The sequence below is a fragment of the Gobius niger genome (genome assembly GCF_951799975.1).
Source record: "Gobius niger genome assembly, chromosome: 6".
Classification (NCBI taxonomy): domain Eukaryota; kingdom Metazoa; phylum Chordata; class Actinopteri; order Gobiiformes; family Gobiidae; genus Gobius; species Gobius niger.
In genome coordinates, this window is record NC_136857.1 from 30,130,843 (window position 1) to 30,154,503 (window position 23,661).

Consider the following 23,661-nt stretch of genomic DNA (forward strand, 5'->3'; position numbering starts at 1 on the left):
GTAACACACATGCACTGATTTCGATTCTGGATGGAGTATCGGCCCTGCATATACAGTATTGAGGACATACATTTAGTTGTGCAGGTTTGTCCAGTCAAACGTAATAACGCTGTGGCCGTGCATTTCTCGCCGACGGTCCCATGTTTCCTACAGCCCCTCTGCTGCGCTGAATGACAAGTGTGTGCGAAAGTCCCGTGTCACCGGAGCCTCGCACTCGGCCTGTGATGATGGATTTTATTTGGTCTGTGTTTGCCGAGTGGAGCCTGGCGGTGCCGCGCTGTTGTGTCGGTTTCCATGGTGAAAAACACACAGTGCGCCAGACCGCGGCTCAAGCAGAGGAGCGCAAGCGCTGGGATTTTATGGACGTCCAATCTCTGGGATCTGTTCATTTCAAAAAAGTCGTCGGAATGTTTCATTTATTTTCAGAAGCCAGTTCCTCACATTTACTGCGGACCAACCACTAAGAAGTCTTTGATTCAAAGCATGCTCACAGTGGGTTTGGATTTTTTAGACCTTGAAAATGAATAAACTGAACTTTTTGCCACAATCAAAGGTAAAAATTGACTTTCTTTGAGCTGTGCTGAAAAGTACAACATGGCCTCAGCTTCTTTGTTGAAAGCAAGGGACATTTTGTGCCATGTGATTGTGGCTCATGGTGTGTAAGAGAATAGGAAAGATCTTGCTTGATTATGGGGTTTAATTTTTTGAAGCATTTTTGAAAACCTGCTTAAAGGAACAGGCCACTGTTTTTCCACACTGAGATATGTTCTTGCCTGAGCTTAGACGAGTTGATGCGTACCTGTCTGGTCTTTGTGCGTGGGCTCAGTCACGCTAAACGACCAAAGATGTGGTTAGCATTTAGCCTCTCCCAGCACATTCCTATAGCTCCAAACGGGGATGAAGCACGCACAAAGACCAGACAGGTATGGATCAACTCGTCTAAGCTCAGGTAAGAACATATCTCAGAATGGAAAAAACGGTGGCCTGTTGCTTTAATATCTTACTTTATATAGGATACACAAATTAGTTTTTCGTAGACCACAGTCCTAACAGTGAAGTACAAAACCTTAGTGTGAATTGTAATGTAAATCTTAAAAAGTACATATTTTGGTTACCTGAACGTTGACATTTTCTGTGTTATTCTTTGAAAAAGGGTTTATCTTAAGAGTTATGCAGAATCAAGATTTGACCTGAAGCTCCCTCTGCTGGCAGCATTTTAGTTACGCCTTATGGAAGCACGAACATCCCCACAGTTTCCTCTCTCTTGGAAATGAACCGATCCCTAAGATTTGGCTCTCATTAAAGGTGCGTCATGGAACTTTTTATGTTAGTACCTAATTGCCCTTTTAGTGACCCAGTGGTTAGCATGGCGCCTTTACTTTCCGTCACTGTGGCCTCTGTGGTGCGTAAGAATCGATTGTTTTTAGAGTTTCTGGTGGGGCTGCTCGATTATTGAAAAAATAATAATCATGATTATTTTTGTCATAATTGAAATCACGATTATTCAAACGATTATTTGCCTTTATTATTTAGTCTTTATTTTATTTATATATTTATTGATTTAAAAAAAAACAATGCTGAATATTTTATGTTTTCTGAACAGTCATAAAAGTACAAATGATTTCAAGTTTGCCTCGATTAAGGAGAGGTCTCTGCTTCACACCTGCCCCCTGCTGGCCAGCCCTCACACCTGCACAAGTAAACTGAGCAGTGCGGCCTGATGACATCATCACACAGCGCTGTTTGTTTTCATGTCAGGCAAAAGCATGAGCCACGGCACGTGAAATGCGATGGGAAAATAATCCCAGCGCCATGAAATAGTCTGCTTTGACAGAAAAAAATGTAAAAGAAAAAAAAAATGTAAAAAAAAAATGAAAAAATGTAAAAAAATAAATATAAATAAAAAACAACAACGATTATGCTAATTTTGTAATCGTTTAGTGTAATAATAAAAATCGTAATCGAATTTCGATCAATTGCACAGCCCTAGTTTCTGGTGGGTTTTCACTGCTCACCTGAAAACCTACAGAACATCTGATCCTGGAGCATTGTAGAGGCCACCAGGATCCAAACCAAAAAACGCTATGCTAACCACCCATTTAACATGGCGTTCGATAGCGCACACACATCAAGTTTCGCTTTTGTGCATAAAAAAAGTTACATAACGCACCTTTAAGTAGCCGTATTGTGGGCCTGGCGGTTTCGCCTCACAGAGTCCCAGCTGCAGAGGCGTCTGCGCGGGCCTGTCTGCACGCGGGGCATGTTCGGACGCGCACACGCCGGTTATCGCTCCATCACCGCTGCAGGAATGTGGCTCTCAGGCCCGCTCACTCACCGCACACACACCGTACACTCACCGCGGGAGAGGCAGCCGAGATAACCACCGACTCTCATTGACGGAACGCTTAAGAAATGTGTGCTCCCTGTGCCTCCACAAGGTCAGCTGAGAACCGGAGGATGTCTACGTGGCGACAGCGGGACATGTGACGCAAAATCGCCTTTGTAGTGTTTCATCTTATTTTATTCCTGGATTTTGTTGCGCAAGTAGATAGAATCCAGTAGCATCCGACGCATTTTTAAAGTCCATGATCACTGGAGCATTTCCGCACTCAAACCCGCGTTTATCAATGCACCATACAACTGTTAGCATGCCCTAGGCTAAAAATGGTGGCGTGTGTGTTGTTTTGATCCTGTTAAAGGGACTATACAGAGTTTAAAAATGTTAAAATTAAGTATTTTCCTTCCCCTAAATGTAGAATGAGCTCAGACCTGTTCACCACAACTGCCTCGAAAATCCTGCACTGTCACTCAAAAAGGTGCTTAATATAGAAGGTGCAGTTACACGTATGACCTGAGGTGGCAGTCGTGAGTATGAAATGGCTAACTTGCATCTAGCCCCTTTAATCCACCCTACTGTATTTAGCCCGCTGTGCTAGCGCTGTGCATCATATATGACCTAGTGGGGTACACGTTTGCATTTCCCAAAATCGCTACTTCCGGGGTTAGCGTAGCTGCTAGCCAGGACGTTAGCATTTTTCTCCGCTAAACCCGCATGTAGCGATTTTGGTAAATATGACTTTTACAGCAGTAGGTACAGCATTTTTGGCTGATGGGCCTGATAAATAAGTATGTTCAGTAACTCTCTGTTGAGTTTAAGAAACGTTGATTGTGGTATTGAAGAGTTTTTTTGTAGTTTCTCGCACATCTGCCGGTTTATGCGGACCCGGAAGTAGAGCTGTGACGTCACCACTTAGCAAAAAAGGGAGTAAAATATTCTCATAATCATAATAATTGTTCCACAGCATCATGTGGGATATTTCCAAAGTCTAGGCAAGTGTCCAGGACTGACCCCCTTCATGCCCACAGTGACAGACAGATGAGCGGTATCTCCGTCTGATAAAATCTCCATTCCGCCCGACTTGTGTAAAAACCACCTTTCGAGTCGGCGCCTCTCACAAAAGCCGGGGTTTTAGGGGTTGCCACGGTGACAGCTGTGGGGTTCTGCGATTGGCTGGACGTGTCAGTCAGTGGCACGGCAGTCCTGAGTGAAACATGCCCGGAGACGGTTTACTTCCATTTGAGAGCTTTTACGTTTAGCCCTGATAAATATTACAAAGTGCTGTGTTGGAGAACCAAGGGGCTATACATGCAGTACATGCAGTACTACAGAGGAGTGCAAAAGTGCAGGCAGTTGCGCAAAAGTTTGTAAAGGCAGGTTAGTGGTTTGTCTTATACCCGGAAGGTTGATGACTTCCTTCGGTCTCTGTGAAGTCTTCCAAAAAGCAATCCAAGACTTTAGGCAGATGGATTACTCAGTTTATTTATTTCATGATGTTTCTTACGTTGTCTTAGTTGTGTCACCCATGTTACAGCACTTTGTGATTTCACTTGGGCTTTTTAAAGAAACTTTAGTCTCAGGACTGGGTACTGATATATTTCTTGTATCATTTGTTTGAGCTGAAAGAACCGAGTCCTTTAACACTGTCTCTGGACCAACAGCATCAAAACTTGGTCTCTAAAGATATTGTTGCTTTCGATACTGGTATTGTTTAGCGGTACTTTCTTACTTGTTTGCAGTTGTGGTTATACAGCTCAAAAATTCAGTGAACAACAGTGACATTACAATCACACAAAAAAGGAAAGTGAAATTTCATCCAAGGGCCAGGGGAGACTACACCGCTTTTAATCAATACTTAAAAGACATAGCCGGCTATCCTTATGTACTCCTTTGAAAACGGTGTCGTATTTCATGCTGAAATGTGAATATTGTGACTACTCTCCGCAGCAGCAGACTGGTCTGGTGCCCTGGGCTCTGTCTGTCAGCAGCGCTCGCTCGTAAACGGCCTCATCCAGACTGATCTGCACCTGCTGTCACGGCTGCATACGCAAATGTGCTTCTTTATGCAGGGTTTACAGTCCTCTTTGTTTTGGAGACTCTGACTCTTTGCATTTGACCCATCCGTCAACAAGCACCTCGCCCAAGGAACCATCTCCAGTCCTCGAGTCAGGAGCATTGATCTGGAGAACGTACCTGGAGGTTAAATTGGATAAAAAAATATTCAAAACAGTTGAATATCCTGATGTTGAATGAGATCATAATAATATCTACTCAGCCCAGGCCAGGATTTCAAGAAGGATCAGAAAGTATTATAAATCATTAAGTGTAAGTCATTTTCTTTTACATTTTGAAGTAAAATGGCCGCTGAGCCTGAGTCAGAGACGACAGATGCTCAGGTCGCTTTGAGTTTGAACAGTAGCCTCTCTCTGTGCCACAGTAAACCTACTTCCTCCTGGTTGTCCCTGCGTGGAGAGCTGACCTGAATGACCCCTCTCTTTACTGCCCCTTATTGCCCCCGCGTCTGAGCCACATGTCCTTTTAACTGGCACCCTGTCCCCCTCACACACGGGTCAGGGCCAGAATGCGCCGGAACAACAACAACAAACCCAAACAGAGGCTATAAACTTCAGACGTGTTTACAGCCGCTGACCGCTCGCCGACCCCGGCCAAACTGCACTGACCTGGGATTCAACCCTGCAGCCTCCGCCCGCAGCTTCCTCCTGTTTTTGCATTTTTTATAGCATGGCTTAGTCCGTGAGGGGATTTGTTTTCGCGACTGTAAGGATGTCCGTGTCACTGCTTCCGTTCGTCGACGGTAGAAAAGTCATGCTCTTACTTTAGTCTCGTTCCTGTATTTGTGAAGGATGTTAACATGGGGGTTCATCCTACTTCTGACAGGATCCACATCCACTCAGTTGAGTAGACCCAAGACTTTGTATCGATTAGTACCCGGTTATTGATTTGCCAACCCAATCTGCACCATATTATCCTCAAAAAGATTGTATGTTTATATATCGCAATATTAGGTGATGCAATATCCACATTGCAAGAAGCCATACATTTGTTAAGTGGTGACGTCACAGCTCTACTTCCGGGTCCGCAGATGTGCGAGAAACTACAAAAAACTCTTCAATACCACAATCAATATTTCTGAAACTCAACAGAGAGTTACTGAACATACTTATTTATCAGGCCTATCAGCCAAAAATGCTGAACCTACTGCTATAAAAGTAATATTTACCAAAATCGCTACATCAGAGTTAGCGGAGATAAATGCTAACGGCACAGCCGCTACGCTATCCCCGGAAGAAGTGACTTTAGTAAATATGACATTTTTAGCAATAGGTGCAGCATTTTTGGCTAATGAGTCTGAGAAATAAGTAGGTTCAGTAACTTTCAGAAATATTGATGATTGTTTTGAATGTTTTAATGTTTTTTTCTCGCATATTAGCCGGTTTGCTAGTACCCGGAAGCGGAAGTCGTGACGTCACACTTAACAAACGTATAATAGATACAGACGGCATCTTTGGAATCACCCTTATATGGTCATGTTTGAAAACAGTTCAAGGGGAAAACAATTTGGAGAAAAATCTAAACTTTCGCTAATTATTCAAAAACTACTTTAACAAATGCTGAATCATGAATATAGTTTTCTGCTAAATAAAGATACAAAGACATGGAGAAGAGCAAAGTGGTTCAACAGCCCATAAATACATAAATAACGGAGAATGCTAACATGATGCTACATGTTAGCATGTTGTAGAGTGGGAAAAGATCCTGTTTTCCCCCTCGGGGAAGCCACGCCCCCTTCTATGGCGAGATGCCGTCTGTATCCATACAGTATATGGCAACACCAGTAATGTCTTAAGCTGACTGAGATTGACACGTTTTTGCAAACTCCAACTATCCAGCCATCCATACTTTGATACCGAAGCCGTTTTTGTTTTTCTGCTCAATTTGAAATGTGCAGAGAAACTCCTTTTCCTTCCTTGGACGTGACATTTCACCTGCCAACATGTATGAATGTGATGAGTGAGTGGTTGGTGGTCGGAGGGGCCGTTGATGCAGATTGGCAGCCTCGCTTCCGTCAGTCTACCTCAGGGCAGCGAGCTCACCACCAGCCAGAGTGGAGCGCATGAGTAATGAGCCTGTCACCTCAGGCTTGACGAGTAATACAGATATAAGCCATAAGCATGATATTCCAATACTGGTATGATTATTGAGCTCCGTCTTTACATTGTGTGGATTAGAAAAGGTTTAGTGAAGGTTTCGGTTTCCAGTATGACATGTGCTGCAAGTCGCTTCTGTCCTGACACTAACCTGTGCTGCTTCCTCTTTTCTCCGTGGATGTGGCTACTGTTGGACATCGGCGTAACTGCGCTACAGAGCAAGAGCTGGGCAACTTTTGTCCTTACTGTGGGCAGAAATGTGAAAATAAGGGGGAGCCACCTCACTTTAACGTGGACGAATCACCAAAAACACAACCCAGCATTGTAACAATATTTGTGATGTTCCTCCTTTAACCTTGTGGTAATTAAACGATTCTATTGAACTAGAGCAGGGGTGTCGAACTCATTTTGGGTGGTGGGCCAAAATTTAGCTCCCATGGTGGGCCGTGGGCAGCACATAATGTAAACAGAAGAATACTACTGACTAAACATTGAGAATAAATTCATAATAATGAGCTGTGATTTTAAAATAAAAGCCCAACAGGACTGTACCCTGATAAATAATAAAAACAGCTTGCACTCATTATTCATTTGCTCCACTCTTGGTGGTGGTAAGCTACTATTGTAGTCACAGCTGGCCAGGGGCAGGCTGTCCATGTACTACTTGGCTATAATGCGTTGTTTATATCCTGATTTCTCATTATGTCACTGCCCTCTGCTGGACACGTGTGGAATTCTTTCCTTATTTTATTCAAGCTGCCCTCTAGTCCTACCTCTGAATAGCAATGCTCTCAGGTGTGGAGTTTCTGTATCTGGAAAGGTACAACGATGTAAAGGAAAGGTCCCAGCTGAGCATCTCAACATAACATTGCCGGTCCGCCTTGTTCACATCTCTACTCTGTCTCTCTATGAACTCCGGCTGAGACGATCTTCTGATGAACTTAAAGGATGTGTGTGAGCGTGCGCTGAGAGCGAGAAGCGACCTGTTTGGTTCAGAGGCGGACTGGGACTGATTTTTTTTATTGGTATCATCAGCAAAAAGAACGGGAAAGGTGGTCGTAGAAACAGAGGCAAAATCATTAATATAAATAATAAATAATAATGGTCCCAAAATTGAACCTTGTGGTACACCATACTCCACGGAATTCCTTTTAGATTCATGTTTTCTTTACCCAAATCTAAAAGCTTCTCGACTGGAGATCAACAATGTAACGCCTCATTTGAAAGCTAAGACCTACAAAAGTGATGGAAAGTTTTCGTCACGTCGCCACATTTTTGTCATATTTTTGTTGCTTTTTTAATTATTTTTTCTATCATTTTTTGTTGTGTTTTTGTCACGTTTTTGTAGTTTTTTTTGTCCTCATGTTTTCTTCCAGAATGGACATATGGCCAGTCCGCCCCTGGTTTGGTTTCTTCAAGGGAATGGTTGTTCCCTCGTCAAAAACCTATTTGGATCTGAGATTTAAGCAATCTTTGGATCTTCCCCGGTGACGATTCCATCCCTCCAGCACAGAGCACTATCAGGCAAAAACATCTGCAACATTATTGTAGTGAGCCACTTACTATCCAACATGTATTTGAGATTTTTTTTTACCAAAAAATCTCCCTCTTTAAAGACTCGGAGTTGGCTCAAACCGCACTCGGGCTGATTAGAGAGAGGCAGAGAAGCAGCTTTTCCTGTTGCGCAGATAAGTTGCAGCTGATTGCGGCGCAGTGGCTGTCTCTGCCCCCAGTGTGCTGATGAGGCAGTATGTATAAGCACACATGATGTGGACGGGCCATCTGCTGTCATCTCCAGTCTGTATGCACACCGTGTCACTGCGGCGCTGGTGAGGGCTGCAGCATACTGATGGGAGAGGATGGGAGTCTGGCAGAGAGCCCCGGGGGCACGCACAACATCATTAGCGCCAAGTGTCTGAAAGCTGTCCAAAACACTGGCGTCGCGTTAACGACCCAGAGCCGAGGAGGCGAGCCCAGCAGCTCCTGCACCCGCGCGGCAGCCATCTTCTCCTGTCAGCTCCACCGACGCGCCGCGCTGCTGCTAATTCAGTCAGGCAGTTTGGGGACTGGGCCTGGACAGTAATAGGCCTCTCCACCACTACCTTCCACTCTGCTCATCTACTCGGTCCAGATACACCTGGACTTCTTGGACTTCTCGGGCTTTAGTTTGAGGGCGATGAAGTGAAGTGTCCAGAGCGAGCATTTAAACATCCTCCGTGCGAGTGCAGCTCCCCTAGCCTGGCATAAACAGGCGAGCTCAGTCTGGGGTTTAATGTCCACTGATGGATTGTGTATCCAGCTGGAGGAGCTCTGCTGGATAATGTGATGGTTGTGGAACATAGGGTGCTATAGGGGCTGAGGTACCTGGTCTGGACGTCCTGGCCATTTACACAGGCTTGTGAATAAAAAATCTCATAGAAACACCATAGAAAAATGCTATTTGGTTGGTCATTATACTAAATATTTGCAGCCTTTGCCAAATATAATATAACATAATATATCATGTAATATCGCATCTGCCCAGCCACTGGTGCAGGGTCGCTTTTGGTTTGATATGATGGATTTGGGGAACACTTTCATTAAAAACCATTATATCATCTCAAATCTTTGCTGAATCCTTCAAAGTAGTTCAAGATCCTTTACCCTAGGGCTGTGCAATTAATAGAAATTTGATTACGATTACAACAGTAAACAATTAATAATTAGCATAAACGTAAAAAATCGATTTGAATTTTTTTCAATTTTTTCACTTTTTTCACTTTTTTTTTCCACTTTTTTTTTTGCAAAGCAGTCTTGCGTTATTTCAGGCCGCTGGGATTATTTCCCCCTGCGCTTTTCACGTGCCATGGCTCATGCTTTTGTCTGACATAGAAACAAACGGCGCTGTGTGATGATGTCATCAGGCCGCACTGCTTTTTGCGCAGGTGTGAGGGCTGGCCAGCAGGGGGCAGGTGTGAAACAGGGACCTCTCTTTAATCAAGGCGTTCTTGAAATCATTTGTACTTTTATGACTGTCCAGAAAGTCTAAAATATCATCACAGTGTTTTGATTAATAAATAAATAAAACAAAGATAGACCTTTTTTTAAAGGCATCAAATAATCATTTGAATAATCGTGATTTCAATTATGACAAAAATAATCGTGTTTATTATTATTTCAATAATTGAGCAGCCCTTCTTTACCCTGAAAAACTGAACAGGGGTCAGATTAAGTACTACTCGCTCAAAAATATCTGGAATAAACACCTCAAATCCGTGGTCACATGGCACAGCTGGAATTTTCAATGTTTTTTTTTCTAGTTACAGCTCGTGTGCTCTTGTGATGAGGAGACATCACCCCTTAACCCCTCTCTTACTGAAAAAGCAGCTCTAACAGCCACAAATCTGAGATTTTTATTTATTCCAATAAGTAAGATAACATTGAAAATAGCATGGCAATAAAAAAAGAAGCTGAGCCGCACAATAATGTGGCAACCCTGGATGTGTGATATGTAGATTTGGGGAAAATTCACTGTTACCATGGGGATCCGCCATGTTTGTGGGTACTTGGATACATTTTCCATAGACTAACATTAGCCATGGAACAACTCTGTTAGCTGTTGAGTCACACTGTAGTGTTTTAATGTGAACAATAACTCCAGTATTTTTAAAATCATTAGTTTATATTTGCTGCCAATCCCATGATACTTAGCGATATGACATCACAGTCCTGAACTCTATTCACCTCATTCCGCCCCGCCCACTTTTGCCTCTTTTTTGCCTTGTCTCGGCATTTCCGTTGTATTGACCCTTCCGGTCGAGCGCGAAACGGAGAATGAGGGAAAATATTCTCCGCTCAAATCTGATGTTTAGTCGATTGATTTGTATAAAATGTCCAATGTTCATTCGCACAAAACGAGTCAACACTGCACGTCTCCTCTGTGCGGCCTAAAATCAGCGTTGTTTTCGACTTCTCCAGTCCTATGTTAACTGATAGGAGAAAAGGGGCGGGCACAGTTCATGGCGGGGCCCATGCGAACCTCCAGAATAAGGGGAATAAACTGGGGGAACTCTCCCATCAAACACTCGTATACAATCTCAGATCAGCACATGCAGCGCGGGGTAAAGCTCTGAAAGACTTCCCCCACCTCCCTCCGGCTGGATGTCTGAGCTACAGGGTGTCCTTATATATCTTTCTCCAGGTTGCTTAACTTCCCCCAAACTCTCCTCCGCGCACAGGTCCTGATCGTGGTTGCGATGGGCTGAGGACGTGACCTCGTGTCTCACTCACTTCTCACTCCGCAAGCGCTAATGCTTCCTGTGTTGTAAAGCCGGAAGAGCCAGTCTGTCTATCAACTGTTAAGTCACAAGCGCAGTGTGGTAAACAAGTGGAGGAGGAGAAAGCCTGTGGAACGGGGCAGAAAGGCACTTCTCTGCAGCACTAGGGCATTACAGTTGACTCTCTGGATTTCAAATGAAAGAATCGGATACCCATGCCTTTAAAGAGGGGGTATTATGCTTTTTTCAATCACACAGCACCAGTCTATATCACACTACAATGATGACGAAACCTTCTGTTGGTCTGTAAATGCAGTAAATTAGAATAACTGCCTTGTATAAAATTGCTCTCTCAAAATGGCTGTTGCGAATGTCTTGAAATAGGCCTCTGTCTCTTTAAGAACCTCTGACCCTTTCAGACACGCCCCCTCCACACGCTGTCTGTGGCATCAGTGGGGAGGGGGTTCTGCTGAGGAGCAGTGATTGGTGACTCGGCTGGTGACGAAAGCTCGGAGGCGTCTCCAGGAGGTGGGGGCGTTCCTAGGAGGACTCAGGCAAACCTATCCCTAAAATGGCCACCATCAGAGTTTTTACAGATTACTCAAAAATACGTGAATGTGCCAAGGCAACACTTCAGGCATGTTTTTAATGAGGGAATGACATAATAACATGATGTAAAGCTTGAAAAAGTCGATTTTGCATAACATCCCCCCTTTAATATAACGTTATATTAAAGGCTGTGACCAAAAGTAACATCACTGGCTACGTTTACATGGCCTGAAAAACCCGATACCTGGGGAATCAGATAACCCCATAATCAGATCTGATGCTTTTATATTCCCTTTAGATGATCCAAAACGCCGGGTTTTACATGAGCCAGAGCAGTTTTGGATTTAGAGCAACTGAATGTTCTCCCCACACCTACCTTGAAAACGACTGCGCCAGATAATGTAAATAGGTTTATACTGTTTACGTGTCTCTTCAATAACCTGAGAACTCCAGAAATCAGATCCAGTTTTTGGTTTCCATGTAAGCTTAGCCACACATCTCATACCTGAACTCGGAGCACTCTGGTCATCTCCGAGTTTGCATGCCGTCATTATTATCATTGTACTAGTTGGAGCGGTGTCGGAGGTCACAGCAGCAGTGGAACTTTCTGAGCGTCGTCCTTTGCCCACCGGGAGCCCGGGCCTCGGTGAGTGGATGTGAAGTGGGCCAGTGTGACCCAGTGGAAGCGCGTCGCTCGTGCGCAGACTGCGAGCTGGTTAGAGGCAGGTCACAGTTTCTCCGGAGGCTGACAGCTGTGCTCTAAATGTGAAGTTATGTGGAAAAGTGCCCCCGCTGCACGCCACGCAGGGCTGCTGCAGGCCCAGTCACCCGCCGCACAACGGCAACAAGCTCCCGCACGCTGGAGCCAAAACATACACAAGTCACGGAGAGTGCTGCAGTCATCAGAGATTACAGTGGGAGCAAAAGTACTTGGTCATTGTGATAGTAACAATACTTTTTATTAATTAGGCGCCTTTCGAGACCCCCAAGGTCCCCCTACATCCCCGGGACGCAATAGTAGTAGCAGCAGCGATAATAGTGCTCACTGTGAGAGCAGAAGTAGTGGCAGCGCCAGTAGCGGCAGTAGTCGAAGTAGTAATAGCAATACTTGGTCATAGCAGCAACAGTAGTAGCAGTAGAAGTAGCAGCGAACATTTTCCCAGGTTTCACTTCCTTATTGAACACAGACAGGAAGTGACACGCATAGAGGCAAACATTTTGAAACCGTCGCCGTGCCAACCATGTTGCTCCAATGTGAAACGGGGGAGTCAGAATTACATGGAACTTTCCCTCTGTCTGTCATTAGTTTAAAGTTTTTTTTTTTACATGAAACCGACATCATTTTCGGAATGGCATTTATGTACGTACAGTATGTAACCATTGGTCCTGAAGTGACTTGCAGGCCATTGGGATGCTGCTACGCTAACCCCCCAAGCATCTGCTGGGTCACTGAAAGGTCTTGCATAGTGATTCAATAAGAATAACTTTTCTGTGCATTATGCAACATATAAAGCTAATATTAGTGCGTACTTGACCTCTCGGTGACCCAGCGCCTGTATGGTTGGTTAGCTTAGCGCCTTTACTTACCACCCCGGTGGCTTTCATATGTGAATATGTTTTGGGGGGCGGGGGTTCTGGTGGGTTTTATGGATAGAACTTATGCGTAGCCATGGAGACAGTTCAATCAGCAGTGACAACCTACCAGAAACTTTCTCTAATTATTCAAAAACTACTTTAACAAACACTGAAATATGAATATAATTTTCTACTAAATAAAGATACAAAGACATGGGGAGGAGCAAAGTGGTTCAACAGCCCATAAATACATAAAAAACTGAGAATGCTAACATGATGCTACATGCTAGCATCGGGCTAATGCTAACGGTTAGCTAGCGCTAGCCACAACTGACGTTTTTTCACATCTACTGAACAATCTGCTGTGAGAAAATATCCATATAGGCCCGATTTACACTGGACTTTATTTGTATGTGATAAATGAGTTCATATTCCACCAGAAAATGGCTAAAAAGAGTGACAAATTGTGTTTCCCAAAAGATTCTATGTTCCCCCTCGGCGAAGCCACGCCCCCTTCTATGACGAGATGCCGTCTGTATCTATAAAGAATTGATCCTTGAGCGTCTTAGGGGCCACCGGGATGGAAAGTTACGACCCTATGCTAACCAACCAACCAACCGCTGGATCACTGAGAGGCTAGGTTGACTATTGCCACAAAAAAGTTGCTTAATGCACCTTTAAATTGTTGCTTCACTGAAATAAAAGTATAATTATTACTTAAAACAGATGTTATCGATCCAACAAAGTCCTAATTAAAGGATTGAAACCTGCCATATGCACTTTAAAGGTTAAGGTGCACTATATTGATCCCCGTAGGGAAATGTGTTCTCTGTATTTGCCCCATCCTGCAATCTCATGTCCAAACAACTCGGTACCAGTACTAGAAGTAGTAGTAATCCGTGAGAGCACTAGTATATGATTGCCCACTAGCTAACAGAAGCCGTAGATGCAGTTGGCTCACTGATGTGCATGTGCGGACTTTGTGCTGCTCCTGCTGGAGCCTCCACTGTGTGAGGGCCTCCTCAATCAATGAAGGCTCCATTAGTGTCTGAGCGTCAGGGCTTTGGCATCAGGACAATTGAATTACACTGTTCTCTCTCTCAGCTCGGACTGACGGAGACGACATGACACCACGGCTGCAAGAAATTGCTATCCAATACGAATCACACGTCGAGCGCCCGCGATTAGCCAGTCACGAAGGCTGCAGTTAATTAGCGGAAGGAACGTCCCATTTCCTGTCGGTTCTCAAGCTGCGGCGCGAGAATCAGACCCTGGGTTTAATGCTGATTTGATCTGGATGTAAGCCTATAGGTACTTGGAAGGACAAATATTTAATGAGGCGGTACTTGAAGGAACAGGCCACCGGTTTTTCCATACTGTGATATGTTCTTACCTGAGCTTAGACGAGTTGATGTGTACCTGTCTGGTCTTTGTGCCCGTGGAAGAGCGCGGTAGCTTCCAACTTCACCCCCGTTTGGAGCTATAGGAATATGCTGGGAGAGGCCAAATGCTAACTTGGTCGTTTTGCGTGACTGAGGGCACACGCAAAGACCAGACAGGTACGCATCAACTCGTCTAAGCTCAGGTAAGAACATATCTCAGTATGGGAAAACGGTGGCCTGTTCCTTTAATGTGAATGGTCTGTTGTTTTCCTGAAAGACACGTAGCAAAAATACAAACTTTCATAAACAAATTTGACACATTTTTTGTCTGTAAACCAAAGGAATCAGTTGTAGTTATACAGGTTTAAACGTCAACCTTCAAACACCTTAAAAAAAAATCTCTTCAGCGCAAAAATGTGCCCGGAACTTTAGAAAGCTGTAAAAAGCTTTGTGTTTTAAAAGGTCAGACTCTCTTCTTGTGATGCTCATATATTTATAAATTGCAACCCTTTAATTGCCAACTTTCCGACCCAAAGTTATGCTAGTTTGTGTTCCCAAAAAAAAAACCCAAAGTCAAATTTCCGAAGTCAAAATTGGTCCATGTTGTGGGCTCTTGGGTGTGACAGAGTGTCTCTTATCTCAAGTGGCTAAACGCGTGTCCCACCGGCACGCACCTTTTTTTTTTTTATTCTCAGAGGCCAAACCAAACGGACTGAAAATCCACATCAAATCCGCAGTTTGAGCCGTTTATCTCATGTAAGATGGCGCCTTTTCCCCCCCCCAGTCGCAGACTCCAGGCTCCGCTGGTTCAGCAGGAAGGAGCTTGAACAGCACTGTAACTGCAGCTGTATTTACTTAGCCCTCCTCCATCTTGTTTTGGAGCTCTGGATGGTTCCGCGGTGGGCCGGTCCTGGCTCGGGCTGGATGGAGGGGAGGGGGTGGGGGGGGGACTGGGGGGTGGTGGTGGGGGGTTCTCTCTCTGTTCCCACGGAAAGACATGCCAAAGTAAATGTGGAGAGAGGAAACGCGCCGCCGCTTTTTTTTTTTCCACAGCCCGGGAGTGCATGTGGGCGTGCACGTCAGCCCCCGAGACATGCACTATGTACGGGAGGGCCTCAAGCACACTGTTGTGTAGGCGCCCTGTCCTGTATGTGCAGCGAGATTTGAGAGTTCTTGGGCTGCACAATTGCAATTTACAAACTGCAAAGACTGCGATCATTAGGGGGAAGGGTTGTGCAGGCAGAGTCGGATGTTTGGCTTTCCCCACACTTTTCCACGCAAATGAACTCTGCTAGCATGCTAAATGATTCTCTCTTTGAACCATCGCACCGTGGAGAACGAGAGCGGGCCCACGAGCTTACAAACCCCACGTCTTGCACTGTGATACAAGGCGACGCAAAATAAGACAGGACTTTGTTGATCTCACAATGGAGAAATTCACTTGTTTACGCTCCGGGGGTGCAAATAGACAGGAAACGTGCAATCCGGTAAGGCCCGATATTTTCTCAATACCGGCCGATATCTCCGGAACCGAAAGAGAGAGACGTCACGTTTTTTTTGCACTGTAAAGAGCTCAGTCAGAGCTTCTCCCACAACTCCCGAGGCCTCAGAGGAGCTGAGAAACATCGCAATGAAAATTGGTCACAAGTTTATTCTTTTTTTTTTTTTTTTTATGCACCAGGTGTCAGGTATTTACAGTGAGTACATGCATTTATAATAATGAAAATAATAATAATAATAATTGCAATAATAATAGTATTAGTGGAGATTACAGTGATAAAATAGTTATGAAACGAACAGACAGACAGAAGAAACACACAACAAAAACAAAATAGGGGGAAAAGGAAAATAAATAAATAATAATAATAAAATAATAAAAAATAAAATATATATACACTGCGTTCCAAATTATTATGCAAATGACATTTTTCTAAGATTTTCTAAATTGTCAACTCAAATGAGAGTCAGCATAATTTTCAAGTCTTTAACTGGTAGAGGATCATTTAAATGTGGTGGAAAAAAATTTCCTAGTGATAACAGTATTTTTTTCAAAAATAAATATAGTAAAAACCTCAAAATCCACTGTTCCAAATTATTATGCAACTCATCGTTTCAATACATTTTAAAGCTTGTAATTAACTGAAAATGGTCATTTGTTGTATTTGTAGCATTAGGAGGTCTTATTTACTGAAATCAAAAGCTATTTCAATCAAAAAAATATTAACAGGTCAAGTTATATTTTACCATAGGAGCCCTTGTGTGATAGCAGCTTCAAAATTCTTAAATCCATTAAAATTGTAAGTTTTTGGACAGTTTCTGCTTGGATTTCTTTGCAGGATGTTAGAATAGCCTCCCAGAGCTGCCGTTTGGATGAAAACTGCCTCCCACCCTCATAGAAGTTTTTTTTGTTGAGGCTCCAAAGGTTCTCAACAGGGTTGAGGTCAGGGGAGGAGGGGGTCCACATCATGAGTTTCTCTCCTTTTATGCCCATAGCAGCCAGTGATGCAGAGGTATTCTTTACAATAGGACATGGTGCGTTGTCATGCATGAAGAGGATTTTGTTAGGGAAGGCACAGCTCTTCATTTTGTAGCATAGAAGACAGTGGTCAGTCAGAAACTCCACATATTTTTCAAAGGTCATTTTCACACCTTCAGGGAGCCTAAAAGGGCCTAAAGGGGCCGACCAGCTCTCTCACCATGATTCTGGCCCAAAACATGACTCCGCCCCCTCTTTACTGACGTCACAGCCTTGTTGGGACATTGTGGTCATTCACCAACCATCCACTACTCCATTGAGTTGACCATCCAGGGCTACACGGCCTCATCAGTGAACAAGACTGTTTGAAAATGAGTCCTCATGTATTTCTGAGCCACTGCAGCCGTTTCTGTTCATCAGCATTCAATTAACAGTTTAGGGGAGGCCCGGATAGAAGGTTTATGCACAACTGCAGCCTCTGGAAGGTCCTACACCTTGATGTTCAGGAGACTCCAGAGGCACCAGCAGCTTCAAATACCTGTATGCTGCTTTGTGGCATCTGTTCTTCTAATCTGATGTGTTTGTCTGGCAGAAACCGTCCATATTGTGCCTTTATCGGCACAAAACGGAGTGTGCTCTGAATCATCCACAAATCTCTTATCAGTACGATGATTACACTTAATCTTTCATGAAATATCGAAGGTTTTCATACCTAGACCAAGGCATTCAACTATTTCACGCTTTTCATCAGCAGAAAGTCCCTTTTTCTTTACCATATTGCTTGAAAATGATGATCTGCATAATAAAGTGGAACACCCTTTTTCAGTAGTTTTTCCCTTAACTGGGCTTAACCCGACAACTAATCATCCCAGGTCTCTGAGATTAATGTCAGTGATTCATAGAGCCCCAAGACACGATACCATCCATGAGTTTCTTTATTATTGCTTTTTTTTTTTTACCTTTTTGACACAAAAATCCAATTTGCATAATAATTTGGAACGCAGTGTATATATATGTGTGTGTGTGTGACGGACATGCTTTACAGTTTAGGTTTGGGGGTTTGAATATGTTGTATAGAGTGGTGAGTGTGGGCGGGCCATGGCAACAACAACATCAACACAGTGGTTGATCGTAGGATTATTGTTCATCTTTTGAGGAGGAGAGATAGTGTTTAGTAATAATAGTTCATGAATTGACAAGATAGTATTTGGGAATTCATTGATTCATTATAGAGATTTTGTATGGATGTGTTGTGTGTCCTAGGGCTTGTGATGCCGCAGGTGAGAGGTGTGTGGCCTCCTACACTGCTCCACTGGTCACAAGTTTATTCACCTATTTTATATTTGTGATGTTGTAGACTTTCGTATATCATTTCGGAACCTTAATAGATCGAGGCTTGCACTTTTTGTTTTGGAATCTACTTGTCTTTCAAACAAGCTCCCTCTGAAGAACCGACTTAACATGAACATCCTGAATGAATCAGCCCTATGCCCCTCTTACAGCGCCCCCTGCTGTCACAGTTCAACACTGACATGTTTAGGAGCATCAAACATTGACCTCTATTAGACACATTTCTATATATTTCTAAGATCTTCTTTAGATCTTCTTCCACTTTTCTGTTACCCGGGTTGTGGGGGCAGCCTTATGGCCCCTCCTGCAGGTGGTGGGCCCACGGAAGGATGGCCTCATGGTTCTAACCGGGCCTGTTGGTCTCTCATAAGGGGCTTCTGAACCGCACTTTGTCTGACCCGTCACCTAGGACCTGTTTGAGCTCCCAGGATCATTCGGGCGCTCAAAAAAGGTGGCGGTTCCAGGAGGTAATGATTGAAACCTTTACTATAATAATAAATGTTTTTACTAGAGGCTATTTGACAGATTAAAAAAAACATCAAATTACTTTATATATTGGCCTTATATCGGCGATGGGCCAACCCCCTTCATATCCATATCAGACCCAAAAATCCATATCGGTCAAACCCTACAATCAAGTCATACCGCAGGTGGTTGATGCACGGATACAGAAGTTCTTGCACATGAGTTGCTTTGCAGGAAGGTTGCACAGTGTGACCGCAGTGGGGATAAAGGACCTGCCAATAAGACAAAACAAATCGTGCGGAGGAGCTGTGCCCCGGGACTGGGCTAAGCCACCGTGCCGCTCCAGTCGAGGTGAAGCAGGCGCCTCGAGGACAGCGGCGCTCTTCTCTGAACAAGTTGGAGCCGGAGTTGAGGCGGAGCGGGGTAAAACGGCGTGCGATACGCTGAGGCAGGAGAACCCGTAGCGAGGCGCATCAAAGAGAATTTCACATGAGGTCATTTCCAGAGGAGTCAGCAAACTCGTTCATCCTGAAGTCAGAGTGCGTGCGGAGCGCAACTTCGACAAGGGCTCATTGACTTTGGAGAAGAAAATGTGTCTAAGTGCAGTTTTCCTGACATTACCATTGGGATTGGGTCTGCCATTTACTGTATGGATTGACATTTACGAGTTGAATGCATCTTTGGGACAGTAAACTAAGACGAGGGGGCTTTTTTGCTTTCGCACACCTGCACAGCCTTAGAACATATGACCTTGTTGAGGCCATGGCGTGCTCCAAAGCCCAAGTGCTCCGAAGCTTGAAGTGGTTTGAATCCTCCCCGTGTATGAACTCTGAGGTGCTGTCTGAGTCTGACACCTGTTTGTCTCTCCGCGAGCACAAGGTGAGCTGTGTGCTGTCAGGAACGGGCCCCTCCCTCGTGGGGGCCCCACACTGCAGGTCAGAGCCAGGTCAGAGGCTCTGTCTGAGGCCCACCACGCCTCCACTCAACATCTGCCTCACAGTCAGGGATGTCTCAGACGCCCGCGGCACAGGGGAGGGGCAGCCGCACAGCTGTGGCTGCGGTATTTTGTTATTTGCATATTCGGAGCTCGAGCTGGAGGAGGGCCAGACGACTGATAGGAGTGTGGGCAGACATTTAAATTCAAAGTCATCTCAGCGCGCACGACTCGCTGGTTTACATTACCCTGGATGAAGTTATAAATGAAATATCAATCGGTCGGGCAGTGTGTAAAATTGTTTTCAAAGTGCCATGGTACCAGTTTTTTTTTTTTTACATTTGAATGATTCCCCTCCTGGAAGCACCACCTTAACGTGGTGGAGGGGTTTGAGCACCCGAATGATCTTGGGGGCTCTGTGGTCGGGGGCTTCGTGCCCCTGGTAGGGTCTCCCATGGCAAACAGGTCCTAGGTGACGGGTCAGACAAACAGCGGTTCAGAACAGTGTTAATTTCGTCGACTAAAATATTTAGGCTTAATTTGAGTCAAAGTGTTATTTTTGACGACTAAAATTGGACTAAAACTAAATTAAAAGTTTTTCATGAGACTAAAACTATGACTAAAATGTCCAGATATTATAGTCGACTAAAATAAGACTAAATAAAAATGAAAGGGAGAGACTAAAATCATCCAAACTTCTATTGATCGTCTGAAAGAGCCTCAGATCATGTAAATCACTGCCCAAGGAGCAGCTCTGAGCTTTGTTCATGTGGAGCAGCTCCATGAAGCAGAGGAACAAGATTAAATATGATTATATTTAATATTATCAATGCAAAGTCGACTAAATTAGTCTTAAATTTAGTCGACTAAATTTACTTGCAATTTTAGTCGACTAAAACTAGACTAAAAATGAAGATATTTTTTTGACTAAAACTAGACTAAAATCGAATTACATTTTCGTCAAAAGACTAAGACTAAAACTAAATTAAAATATGTTGTCAAAATTAACACTGGTTCAGAAGCCCCTTATGAGAGACCAACAGGCCTGTTTAATCATGAGGCCGTCCTCCTGTGGACCCACCACCTGCAGGAGGAGCCATAAGGGGCCGGTGCAATGTGATTTGGGCAACTCCAACAGCTGCCCCCACGACCCAGAAACGGAAAAGTGGAAGAAAATGGATGGATGGATGAATGGTGTTCTAATGTTTGGCCCTATGTGCGTACATTTTGCACGCCCCTTGTGTCTTGGCATGTCCTCTATTGACTGTAAGGTATCTCATATTAATAGAGGGCATGCATGTGATGTCATAGCCTTCTACAGCAAGCGGCACTGTTGAATTGGGACGTTTATTATTATCTGAAGTTGCCTCTGTATCGAACAAGTCAACATTGTTATGGTTTGACTTTGCTAAGGGCCCTGCTTATCCGAGCGTCGTGAGACATGATTTCTGACGCAGCGCACGCACATTCCGTGAGACAGGGCTGATTGATCAAGGCAAGGACATGCGGACACCAGCCAGACGTGAGGACAGGAAGCGAGACAGGAAGTGGGACAGGGCGAGGCGAGCAGTAGCGGCTGACGGTTTGTGCCAGTGCTGCTCTCAGTCTGAGTCTGTCAGTGTGAGACGCTGCCTTCACACCTTCTGCAGGCTCGGAGCTTCTCGCACACACTCCTCTCTCGCACGAGCGCTTCACCCGGGGTCTGGGCTCGGACGTCTCTTCTCGTGTGCGTGCCCGGCGGTGTGTGCAGAGCTGGGTGTTCCCTTCTGTCCTTCACTTGTGTCTGCTCCGGTCCTTCTTGTTCTGCAGCGGACACTAAGTTGCGACTGGCCGGAGCTGCTCACTGTGCTTCATCAGTGACCTGTAGCTTGGCGCTGATCTCAACCTGAACCCAAATGACCAAATCTAAATCTCAAAGTCTGTGGCATGTGTGCAACTTGCTAACCTTTGTGCATGTGGCGTTTGCAGTTTAGAGTCGATGTCTCAGACGGTGCGCTCGAAGGGTGTGGGCTGCACGGAGGCTCGAGTTTCGTTTCCGACGCTCGTTGCAAGTGCGGTGACAGACGACTTCTCTGCAGACGAGGAAGTGAGGAGCGTTAAAAAAAAACCACAGGAACAGTCAGCGCCCCACCCATTGTCTCCTCTCTCCTACTTGCACCCACAGCACCCAGCGTCTCCTGCAAGCACCCACAGCACCCAGCGTCTCCTACGCACGACCACAGCGCCCGAATGTGGTTTGATGGTGTTAGAACAATAGGGCTGTGTCTGGTTTCCCGATTGTGTTAAAAAAAAACAAAAAAATGGCTGGGCTGGCGGCGCATGTGTGCATATCTCGTTAGAATCGGACAAACTCTCTCCGACTCCATTGATTTCCACCGTGCTCGCTACAGTCAACTGCATTTCCGTGTCAATTTTCAGCTGAGTGTCCGCCCCGAGCCACAGAATAATGGAAACAACCGAGCACTGCAGCCATGGTTTGTGTTGTTTGTTTAGGACGATCATATGTGAGAGAAAACGTCTGAAAGTTACCTTTGAGAAGAGTTCTGCCCGTGGGGATGTTGTGGTCGTCATCAGTGATATACGACTATGGCCAGTGTTTGTACGAAGCGGGAGTTTTGAGGGGTGTGTTATCAGCGGCGATGTCATTCAGATACTGCACTATACATCACACCAAAGTTTTTTAAATGAGAGATACTTTGTGGATATTTTTATTGACGTGTCCTTTTGTCTCTTTGTCTTTAAAGGGACTATACAGAGTTAAAAAATATATATATATTTTCTTCATCTTACATGTTCCAGCCATGTCCTAATGTGTAGAATGAGCTCAGACCTGTTCACCACAACTGCCTCTAAAATCCTGCACTGTCACTCAAAATGTCACTTAGGGTCTGAAGTGCCGTCATGCACGAGCTTAATATAGAACCTGCAGTTACGAGGAAGACCTGAGGTGGCAGTAGTGAGTACAAAAATAAAAATGCAAAAATGACCAACTTGCATTTAGTCCCTTTAAGTCAAGCGCTCCTTTAGTTCCTCTCGCTCTCTCCAGTGAAACAATGTTTCTCTGCTGGGCCTGTGCTCCTCGCTGCCCCCTCCAGGCTGAGCAGTGAACTGTGAGCGGAGGAGCTCACATGGCTCCTGGTCCAAGACGCTTCATCCTACCTGTGATGGAGCGAGCGAGCGAGCGAGCGAGCGAGCGAGCGAGTGAGTGAGTGAGTGAGTGAGTGAGTGAGTGAGTGAGTGAGTGAGCGAGCGAGCGAGCTAGTGATCAGAAGGGTTGTTGTGCTGCCTTGTATCTGTCAGTCTGCCCCACAGCAGCTGTGGCTAGAATGGTAGCTTACCATCACCAAGTGGAATGAATGAATAAAATGGCTACTTTGTCAACACATTCAGTATATACTATATATATCATCTTTGCTTTGTGGATGCCTGAGTGACTATGAGCTTCAGACAGTGCACACTCTAAGAAGACAAGATAATTCAGGACATAAAGGAAATGAATGTAGTTTCCTGGTTTAAAAGTAGGGTATGTATGCACTCTTAGGCAAAAGTGGATCAGCAGCAGAGTTATTTATCTTTAATGGTAAAGTATATGCAACATGCCCACAAACAGATGAAAACTAGCCTCCTGGCTAATTCTGGCATAATACAGTTTCACTGATGGTTAATATGCACTGTCATAAAATAAATAAATGCATGAAAAATAAATAAAATAGCAGATTTTATTTTTCAGCTTGCACCCACTATTTAGCACTAACCTTGATGAATGACCCCCTGAGTGGTTTATAAAGTTAGTACAATCACAATGCAACATAAGTCGCTTTAAACTACTGGACACAAGAACAAGTTTGTGGACCTGAACGACCATATCTCAAACTCAGCACCTTCACATGTTCACCTCCTACTGCATCGGGGTCATGTTTATCAAATATTCACCATTACTGTTGGCAGTTTGTCTTCAGCGCGTTCATAACTCCATCACTTGGTTGGCAACAGGAGAATACATCTGTAAATGGGACTGGATCTGAGTGGTTTCGCCAAGACAGTTATCGAATTTCACCCAGCGTTGCGTAGAACAGTAGAAGTCTTCGGGGAACAACCCGGGCGCCTGATATTGTTGATTTCGAAACAGTCTCTTGTTTTTTTGTTGCAGACTGCTATTACTTAAAC

At 44.5% G+C, this 23,661-nt stretch overlaps 1 protein-coding gene across 1 annotated transcript in view; it reads left to right on the forward strand.

The window, feature by feature from the left end:
• Window positions 1-23,661, forward strand: part of skia (v-ski avian sarcoma viral oncogene homolog a) — an 82,706-nt gene that overhangs the window by 48,322 nt on the left and 10,723 nt on the right. The window lies entirely within an intron of this gene.